Consider the following 10,873-nt stretch of genomic DNA (forward strand, 5'->3'; position numbering starts at 1 on the left):
TATGAAATCCCATTGGTCAAAATTGAGCTGAAATCTGATTGGTCCAAAGATATACATCAACGATTTGATTGGCTCACTTTGCTGAGGGACGAAAATAGGCACCTACTGTTCAGGTAATTATCCATCCATCCATCCATTATCTGTAGCTGCTTTATCCTGTCCTACAGGGTCGCAGGCAAGCTGGAACCTATCCCAGCTGACTACAGGCGAAAGGCGGGGTACACCCTGGACAAGTCGCCAGGTCATCACAGGGCTGACACATAGACACAGACAACCATTCACACTCACATTCACACCTATGGTCAATTTAGAGTCACCAGTTAACCTAACCTGCATGTCTTTGGACTGTGGGGGAAACCGGAGCACCCGGAGGAAACCCACGCGGACACGGGGAGAACATGCAAACTCCGCACAGAAAGGCCCTCGCCGGCCCCGGGGCTCGAACCCAGGGCCTTCTTGCTGTGAGGCGACAGTGCTAACCACTACACCACCGTGCCACCCTCAAGTAACTACTAATGTCTTATTTTTTTCCGAAAGGAGTTGCTTGTCTTCATTTATATCGCTGGGTGTTTTAAAATGTCTTAAAGTATTATTAAAATCTCATTATCTCTAGCCGCTTTATCCTGTCCTACAGGGTCACAGGCAAGCTGGAGCCTATCCCAGCTGACTGTGGGCGAGAGGCGGGATACACCCTGGACAAGTCGCCAGATCATCACAGGGCTGACACATAGACAACCATTCACACTCACACCTACGGTCAATTTAGAGTCACCAATTAGCCTAACCTGCATGTCTTTGGACTATGGGGGAAACCGGAGCACCCAGAGGAAACCCACGCAGACACGGGGAGAACATGCAAACTCCACACAGAAAGGCCCTCACCGGCCACTGGGCTCAAACCCAGGGCCTTCTTGCTGTGAGGCGACAGTGCTAACCACTACACCACCGTGCCACCCTCAAGTAACTACTAACGTCTTATTTTTTTCCAAAAGGAGTTGCTTGTCTTCATTTATATCGCTGGGTGTTTTTAAATGTCTTAAAGTATTATTAAAATGTAATTCTTAAAAACGACTTTCAGAAGAGCGTTGGTTTTCCCTCTGCTCTTAGCTACCTGTCTGTACAGGTGATCCAGGTAATCTCACGCTTACACTGGTTATTTCTACAGTTCTGCATGACTTTTATTTTGGATTTAATTTGTAAAAGTACCTTTAGAATGACCGAAATTATGATCATACTAGAGCGGCGGCTACAATTATCGACACCTTAACAATCTTTTGGCCGTTGCAAAAATAGAAAATACTTTCAATAAGTAAATTGTGCATGAATAATTACTCAAACATCAACTGGAAAAAAAAAGAGTTGATTCCTGATTACTTAGCGTATCAGATCACGTGACACCGTTCCACAATTATCGACACTTTTGTCCACAGTTATCGACCCCATTCCACAATTATCGACATCCAGATGATTTTATATATATGGGGCGGCACGGTGGTGTAGTGGTTAGCGCTGTCGCCTCACAGCAAGAAGGTCCGGGTTCGAGCCCCGTGGCCGGCGAGGGCCTTTCTGTGCAGAGTTTGCATGTTCTCCCCGTGTCCGCGTGGGTTTCCTCCGGGTGCTCCGGTTTTCCCCACAGTCCAAAGACATGCAGGTTAGGTTAACTGGTGACTCTAAATTGACCATAGGTGTGAATGTGAGTGTGAATGGTTGTCTGTGTCTATGTGTCAGCCCTGTGATGACCTGGCGACTTGTCCAGGGTGTACCCCGCCTCTCACCCATAGTTAGCTGGGATAGGCTCCAGCTTGCCTGTGACCCTGTAGGATAGAATAAATGGCTACAGATCATGGATGATGGATGTCAGTGCTTATGTAAAAGAGGAAGTAATTCTCATGTTTGTAAACAAATGAACTGATAATATTTAATCTGTGTCAGAAAATCTTTTTATTCCACTTTCTACCCACTTTCTAAGTATTTTCGTAGATGACATTTTGTTAATCATTTATTGTTGTTTGTATTAATTTCTACTTTTTGTAGTTTACCAGTAAATGTCAACAGGCAATTGACACTGTAACCACATGAAAATCCAGGTCAAAGATCGCATGTCATTCCTCGAACCAAAATATAAAATGCCTCCTGATGTTGTAATATGTGGTAGATATTTACAACAAACTGCAAAAAAAAAATTCTGAATGGAATAGAAAAATCTGAATATTTCAAGTATGTAATTTTTTATATGCTAGGAATTTAATTCTTGTCTAATTTGATTTATTGCAGTAGGATTCCAAATACTCTATAAGCATTCCATTCTGCTATGAATCAGAAAAAAATTATAAATCACAGCACTTTTATTTTTTCAAAGTACTTAATCTACTTCAACAAGATCAATCCATAACAGTTGTAAATGTCACTTAATTCCCTAGGGTGTTGATAATGGTGGACACCAGTGAAAGTGATCACTATTATCGACACCTCATTTTTAGATACAAAATGGCGACTGTCAAATGAAAGAATAAGAAGCAAAGTGGGTTTTGATAAGGATATCATGAAATATTGGTGAATTTGCTAAGTAAAAACATGTCCATGATCTTTCCACCATGCTTACCTGCGATGATAACGTCCGGGTTTTCCTCAAATTGCTGATCATGCTAAAAAAAAATTCCATCTGAGGTAATGAGCTGTCACTGGACAACAAGATCAAAGGGCGAGGGGGGTCTTCTGGTTGATTAATTAACCTATAATAACTGTTGTAACTGAAATTCACCTTTGTAAATTTGTTTTTTATTGGTAAATCCAAAAAGGGGTCGATAATTATGGACTGTCGATAATTGCAGCCACTGCTCTACTTCACTGAAAAGTAAAATCCACCCTGAATGACTTGAATATCAATATTTATAAATCAGTAGGCTGTGTGAGCTCCAGTTGTGTAAAAGATTAACATAACTTTTTTTTTTTTTTTGGGGGGGGGCATAAATATCTTTCACTGACAAGTTGGTCACTATTTTTACTTTGGCTTCTTACATTTCCCACAATTCCATTTGACTACCTGCTGATAGTGTTGTCGAATTTGGAGCTAGAATCTGCACAGTAGAGACGGGAGTTGAAGTTGGGTCCACCCACTCATTTGGTCAGTCCAGCATGTCACAGAAACTTAACAATTAGAAATTACAAAACAGTGCTTGGTCAGATTAGGTTGTCTGACAAACCCAACTACTCATGTAATAAACAGATAGGATGTGATACAGGTTCTGCAGCTATATAAACTTTAAATTAGACACTGCACATGGAAAGATGGCATGGTGGTGTAGTGGTCACCACTGTGGCCTCACAGCAAGAAGGTTCCGGGTTTGAACCTTATGGCCAATGGTAGCCTTTCTGTGTGGAATTTGTATGTTGCCCTCGTGTCTGTGTGAGTTTCTTCTGGGTGCTCCGATTTCCTCCCACTTTTCAAACACGTAAAAATACCCAGTGCATACTTGGTACTGATCCCAAGCCTGCATATATTGGGGAGAATTGTATCAGGAAGGGCATCCAGTATAAAAACCTATCCCAAGTCAAATATGTGGATACAGATATTCTGCTGTGGCAACCCCTAACGGGAGCATCCGAAAGAAAAAAAAGGGAAAGACAGTTGAGAGAAAAGTGATGTCACTTTTTTGTTATGAAAATACATGGGAATTGGCAGTGCTACATATTATACTGCAGCTAGTATAACCAACAAATTAACACCAGTATTTCTAAGTTCATGTAACGTGGCTGTGACAAACCAGATGCTTGCGGATTATAAATTAACTCAAGATTTTAATGAGATAAGGGTAATCCAAAATCAGAGTACAAAAGCCAGGCCAGGTCAAAACCGGGAAATCCAAAACAGTAACAAGGGCTAGACAAATCGTAGTCAGTAAACAGGCAATAATCGAAAAACCGGGAATCAAGAGAGACGGGCAATCAAAACACAAGGGCTAGGCAAAATGGAAAAAAAACGGAAGTCAAAAAGGGTCATACACAGAGAAACAATCGATACAATAATGCTCAGTAGGCTTACAAGAAGTGAAGACAATATTGTGCAAAGGACAAGACAGACAAAGGGATATAAATACAAACAAAAACAAAAGGATACAAGTGATTGTGATCAGAACTCAGGTGAACCACTCCTATGAAGTGGTTCCAGATTGGTTGACAGACTGCACATGGTAGTAACTGGTGTGTGAGGGGTACACTCCCCTTCTCTGGTTCCACTCTTACCTCACTGGCCGCACTCAGTTCATTCAGCTCAAGTCCTTTACTTCACAGCCCTCCCCCATTACTTCAGGTGTGCCTCAGGGCTCTGTCCTGGGGCCCCTCCTTTTCATCATATACCTCTTCCCCCTTGGCAATATTTCCCATAAATATGGTATCCACTTTCATTACTTCATGGATGACACCCAGCTCTATCTTTCTAGTAAACCGAACTCCACTCTTCCTCCCTCCTCCCTTACCCATTGCCTTTCTGAAATCAAATCCTGGTTCACCGCAAACTTCCTCAAATTAAACAGTGATAAAACTGAACTTCTTATTATCGGTACTAAATCCTCCCTTTCCAAAGTTGACAGTTTTTCCCTCACCATAGATAGTTCCACAGTGTCCCCTTCCCCACAGGTTAAGAGTCTGGGTGTCATCCTCGATAGCTCACTTTCTTTCCACTCCCACATTAATAACATCACTCGGTCTGCATATTTCCGTCTACGCAACATTAATCGTCTCTGCCCCTCTCTCACCCCTTACACCACTGCCATTCTAGTTCACACCCTTGTCACCTCGCGTATTGATTACTGTAATTCACTCCTCTTCGGTGTCCCCCACAAATCCCTCCATAAGCTCCAACTGGTACAAAACTCTGCAGCCCGTATCGTTACCCGAACCCCCTCCTTTCACCACATCACCCCCGTCCTCCAGCAGCTCCACTGGCTCCCAGTCAAATTTCGTATCATGTTCAAAATCCTTCTTTATACATTCAAAGCTATCCACAACCTCGTCCCCCCCATCTCGTTGATCTCCTCCGTATTACCACCCCCTCTCGTTCCCTCCGGTCTTCCTCCTCCCTTCACCTCTTTATGCCATCCGCCCGCCTCAGTACCATGGGGAGCAGAGCTTTCAGACGCTCTGCTCCCCAACTCTGGAACTCCCTTCCACCAGACATCCGTAACATTGTTTCTTTATCCCAGTTTAAATCAAGACTCAAAACTCATCTGTTTAAATCTGCATATTTGTTGTTTTCTTTTTAATTGTCTGTTGTTGTTTTTATTTTTATTATGTTTTTTATCTGTAAAGTGTCCTTGAGTGCTGTGAAAGGCACTACCAAATAAAATGTATTATTATTATTATTATTATTATTATGGGAACTGGAGTCCTGAGGGTTGAGGCAGATGGAGGATGAGCCCAGAAGTGTGACAGTACCCCCCCCCCCCCAAAAGGAGTCTAAGGAGGCCGAGGGACGAGGACGACTATGACGATTGCCACCCACGCTGCCAGGAACACTCCTGAGCGAGCCATCAGAACTGCCACGGTACTGGACAGAGGGCCATCGCCATGGATGACCTCTGGAACCACCATTGCACAGACTGCTGGGATGGCTGGACACGTGGCACCTGGGACGGCCCCTAGGCCGAGGCGCGGGCTTCTCTGGATGACGCTGAAGGAACTTCTCCACCAGCCCCGGATCCAGGACATCTCGTGCGGGAACCCAGCTACACTCCTCGGGCCCATAGCCATCCCAGTCCACAAGGTACTGCAGAGTCCCTCCTCTCCTTCTGGAGTCCAGGAACCAGCGGACAGCATACACCGGGGCACCTTCCACATACACTGGAGGTGGGGGTGCGACGTCGGGTGTGGCGTTGTCCAACAGACCTGAGACAACAGGTTTCAGGAAAGATACATGAAATGAGTTGGAAACACGGTAATGCACAGACAGATTTAGTTTGTAAGTAACCTCATTGATTCTCTGGAGAATCTTAAACGGACCAATGTATTTGGGCAATAATTTTCTACTTCGCTCAGGAAACCTGAAGGCCAGGTCGACAGCCACACTCGGTCCCCAGGGAAGTAGGTAGGGGTGCCACCTCTATGGTGATCCGCCAGCCTCTTGTGTCAGCGGAGGATGTTCTCGATCCACTGGTGTGTCTGTTCCTAGACCTGCTCACTCTGTTGCATCCAACTGTCAATGGCAGGGTTGTCAGAGGGCATGGCAGACCATGGCATTAAGGGGGGTTGGTAACCCAGCATACATTGAAAAGGTGTTAACCCCGTAGCAGAGCTAGTTAACGAGTTTTGCACCATTTCTGCCCAGGGAAAATATTTTGACAAGTCGGCTTGATTATCATGACAATAAATTCTCAAAAACTTTCCTAGTTCTTGGTTAACTCTTTCGTATTGACCATTAGACTGGGGATGGTAGCCAGAAGTGACACTTACGTTAACTCCCAGTCCCTCAAAGAATGCTGACCACACATGAGAGGTGAATTGAGGCCCTCGATCTGATACTATATCCTCAGGAACACCAAATATATGGAACACATAGTTGCTGTAGCGTAGTTTGGGGGGGGGGCATCGGCGCCAAAAACCCAGGGCCTCACCACTAGGGGGGGCCCCTGCCAATCACCGGACGTGCTGGTCAAACTTTATTTACACTATGTGCCTGCGCCGGTGGCGTCTACACATAACGTGGAATATGGTTATATAATTATTCTATTTTCTGTGACGAGACAGCTTATATCAAGGTAAGACACACTAGGCCTACTGGCACTGACATAGGCTTATGGCTTGTTTATGCGTACCCTCCAGATTCTGAAGTTGCCCCTGCGCAGTGGTCCATGCTGCTCAGGATTCTAATGCTATGGTTACTCAAACAAAGAATTAATCTGCTAGCTGAGTTGTGGTGTGGTGATGGTACGGTTTTCTTAGTGTTAAAACAAGTATGAGGCGGTTTAAATCCGGCGCACGTAAAAGGAGAGAAAGATTAGAGGAGCAACAGAGGAGAGATGCTGTGACTTCTAGCTGTGCTCCACTGACGAGATATTTTCGCCAGGCTACGGTTGATGTTACACCTGAGGTGAACGAGACAGGCGGATGTGCTGGTACTAGCACTGTGGAAAATGATATTTTGCCACTGGTTTGTACTTGTTTGCAATGCGCAGTTCCAGTGCGCTACGCAGTGCTGCAGAGTTCGAATGATATAATCACCCAGAGCGAGCTGTATGATTTATAATTGATGTGAAATAAAATTAAAGCCTGTTAGTTTGCACTTATTGTCATGCGTGAGTCTGTTGCTGAAGATTATGGTCGCATTTTCGAAATTGTAAAAATGCCTTTATCGCCGGTATTTTATTAGGCTATAGCCTAGGATATGGGTAGGGGGGCCTCTGAAACATCTACCGCCCCCCCGTCACAATACCCAAGCTACGCCCCTGCATAGTTGAAAAGGGCTTCAGCTGTCTGAAAGGCTGTAGGTAAGGTCAGGGCTGCTGACAGCTTTGGCTGGGCCCGGGACAAAATGCTCTGAATCCCCCCCCCCCCCCCCCCCCCGGGCCAACCCACACACACCCACCTCTCTTATCCCCAGTGTTGGGCACGTAACTTTCAAAAAGTAATTAGTTATAGTTACTAGTTACTTTTCCCAAAAAGTAACTGAGTTAGTAACGGAGTTACTTTGTCATAAAAGTAACTAATTACCAGAGAAAGTAATTATTCCGTTACATTTTGTTCCCCCTCAAAAAAAATCTAATTCAATTAGTGTAATCATAATAAAAATGAATGTTAAATGTGTTTAATGACTGAAATGGACACTTAACAGAACCAATTAGTAACGTTATCTACACTATATTAATATTTTTGTGGGACAATGTGAGATAAGACATCTATCAAATTTAATATATTTTTGTAGTTATTAAAATTATGTTACTAATTACTGGCCACTGACGAGGACAAACGCTTTGTTCCTCGACATAATGTGCATTGCACGTAGACATTTTTGCCTTTTATTTCAAGTAATGAAAAGTAATGGCTGTATTTCCAGTGTGAAAGCGCAGTGCTGGGCTGACCGCTCGCCATCGCTGTGTCTTCCGATTGAAAGAGTGCGCAGTGCAGTAGGCGTGGCCTACCCACGTATGTTGTCCAAATCTACTCTGATTGGCTTACTGTGCCGTTGTCTCGTGTCTCCCCGCCCCACAGGAAAGCAGAGGAAAGAAAGGCTGAACGAGCAGCGTGCCAGATGAGAACAGCTTTAATAAAGTAACGCATAGTATTTTATTGTAAGTAACGGGAACGGCGTTATAACGATGTAAAAAGTAATTAGTTAAATTACTCGTTACTAAAAAAAGTAACGCCGTTAGTAACGCCGTTTATTTCTAATGCCGTTATTCCCATCACTCACTCCAACCCTTAAATGACAGGTATTCAAAAACCATTCAACCGGTCAACAACCATTTCATTTTAGCATTTCAACATTTTTACAGTTTTAACATTTTAACATTTCCTTAGTCTGCAACTATTCAGGTGCGAAATGCAATGCGCCGGACTTTTGTTGTGCGTGTGTGCGTGCTGTCCAGTGTGAAAGAACACACCGCTCGAGAAACGGCGGGATATGATTGCGGGCTAATGTGAATATTCTTAGCTTCAATCAGATATATGAAACACAATGTAATTAAGCCGTTGTGGTTATGAAATTATTCAATGCCCTGTGCGTTTGATATGGTGTTCAGTGTGTTCACTCTCCCCTCGTTTGTAACATGAATTGCGTGCCGCGTGTGCCTTGGTTGGGGTTACTTTACGCGGCTGGAAAAAGTTGGCTGTGTCTTACCTGGCTCAGCTGCCCCACTGCCACTAGTACCTGCTGCATCATCCCAATCTTTTTTAAAATATTTATGCAGTGAGCCCCTGAGTCTCTTGGTTTCTTCCTCTCTTTTTCTCTTTTCTTTTCTGTGCTCCTGACTTGTGCATGTTGGCAAATGACATGCACGCTGATTGTCGAAGCGCTATGATCGAACGATGTCGTTTTTTTCCCCTTAATCAAAGAGTCAGACCAAACCATTTTTGCATTAGGGGTGGTAGGGGGTTCTTGACGCCTTTTTCAAAGACAATAAAGGCAAAAGATCTAGAAATCATTTATTGAATGCAAATATAGCACATTTCTCCCCCAAATCAACACATTTTGAAATGAAATAAAATAATCGCAACTTCATGAGAGCCCAGTTCTGGCCCCCCCATTCCTGGGCCCGGGACAACATACCCGTTTGTCCCCCCCTGTCGGCGGGCCTGGGTAAGGTAACGAAGGGGATAAATCTAACTCCTCGTGAAAACCTATCAACTATGGTCAGAATGATCATGTAGGTCTGTGAGGGGGGCAAATCGGTGACAAAGTCTACAGCTACAGGTGACCATGGATGAGAAGGGACAGGCAAGGGCATGAGTTTACCGGCAGGGAGAGTTCTGGGTGTTTTGCACTTGGAACAGGTGGTGCATGAGGAGACAAACCTATGGATATCTGACAGCATATGGAGACAAACCTATGGATATCTGACAGCATATCTGTGAGACAATAACTGGTGAGTACGTGTGTCCCCCGGGTGGCCAGAAGTTAAAGAGGAGTGGGCCCACGTAATTAATTTGTCCCTGCATTGAATTGGCACATACTTCCTTCCCACGGGGCAAGATTCAGGGGCAGGAATGACAGTTAATTCCTGATCTACCTCCTTGTCTAGCTCCCAACTAATAGCGGTGACCACAACTGATGGGGGTAGTACATTGACAACCTCAGTAGAGGACTCAGGACTGGGATATATATGTGAAAGGGCGTCTGCCTTAGTATTACGGGAACTGGGACGATATGTAATGGAAAAGTTAAATCATGAGAAAAATAAGGACCACTGAGCCTGATGGGGGTTGAGCCATTTAGCTGACCGTAAATATTTGAGGTTTTTATGATCTGTTAAAACTAGGAATGGATGCGTAGCTCCCTCTAGCCAGTGGTGTCATTGTTCAAAAGCTAGTTTCATGGCCAGCAATGCTCTATCTTCTATACCATAATTGCATTCGGCAGGGGTCAATTTATGGGAATAGAAGGCTATCAGATGTAGTTTACAGGGATCACCTACGCGCTGGGACAGCACAGCTCCAGTGCCTACCTCAGAGGCGTCCACCTCTACCATGAAAGGCTGAGTGGGATCAGGATGCTTCAGAACGCGGGCTGAGGTGAAGGCTACTTTGAGATTTTCGAATGCCTCCTGTGCCCTGGGGTTCCATGTTAGTTTTTTGGTGTTTCCCTTCAATAAGGTGGTAAGAGGGGCTGCTATGCTACTGAAATTATGGATAAATCAGCGATAGAAGTTAGCAAACCCAAGAAATCGCTGGAGTTCGTTTATGGACATGGGGATGGGCCAGTTCGCTACAGCCTCCACCTTCCTGTCATCCATAACAACAACCTCCAGACTGATGACATAACCTAGGAAAGAAGTGGAAGGGAGATGAAACTCACAATTCTCTCCTTTGACATATAACTGATTATCAAGCAGATGTGTCAGGACAGAACGAACATGTCGAACGTGAGTTTCGAGATTGGGGGAATAAATCAGAATATCATCAACGTAGGCAATAACATAATGACCAAGCATATCCCTTAGAACATCATTTATGAATGCTTGGAATAGAGATGGAGCATTACGCAACCCGAAGGGCATTACTAAGTACTCATAGTGCCCCCTAGTGGTAAGGAATGCAGTTTTCCACTTGTCACCTTCCTTTATGCAGACTAAATTACTATATGCGCTTCTTAAGTCGAGTTTTGTGAAAATGGATGCTCCACAAAGTTGTTCTAGCACTACGGGGACCAAAGGCAAAGGGTAAG

This window comes from Neoarius graeffei, chromosome 15, assembly GCF_027579695.1.
Source record: "Neoarius graeffei isolate fNeoGra1 chromosome 15, fNeoGra1.pri, whole genome shotgun sequence".
Classification (NCBI taxonomy): domain Eukaryota; kingdom Metazoa; phylum Chordata; class Actinopteri; order Siluriformes; family Ariidae; genus Neoarius; species Neoarius graeffei.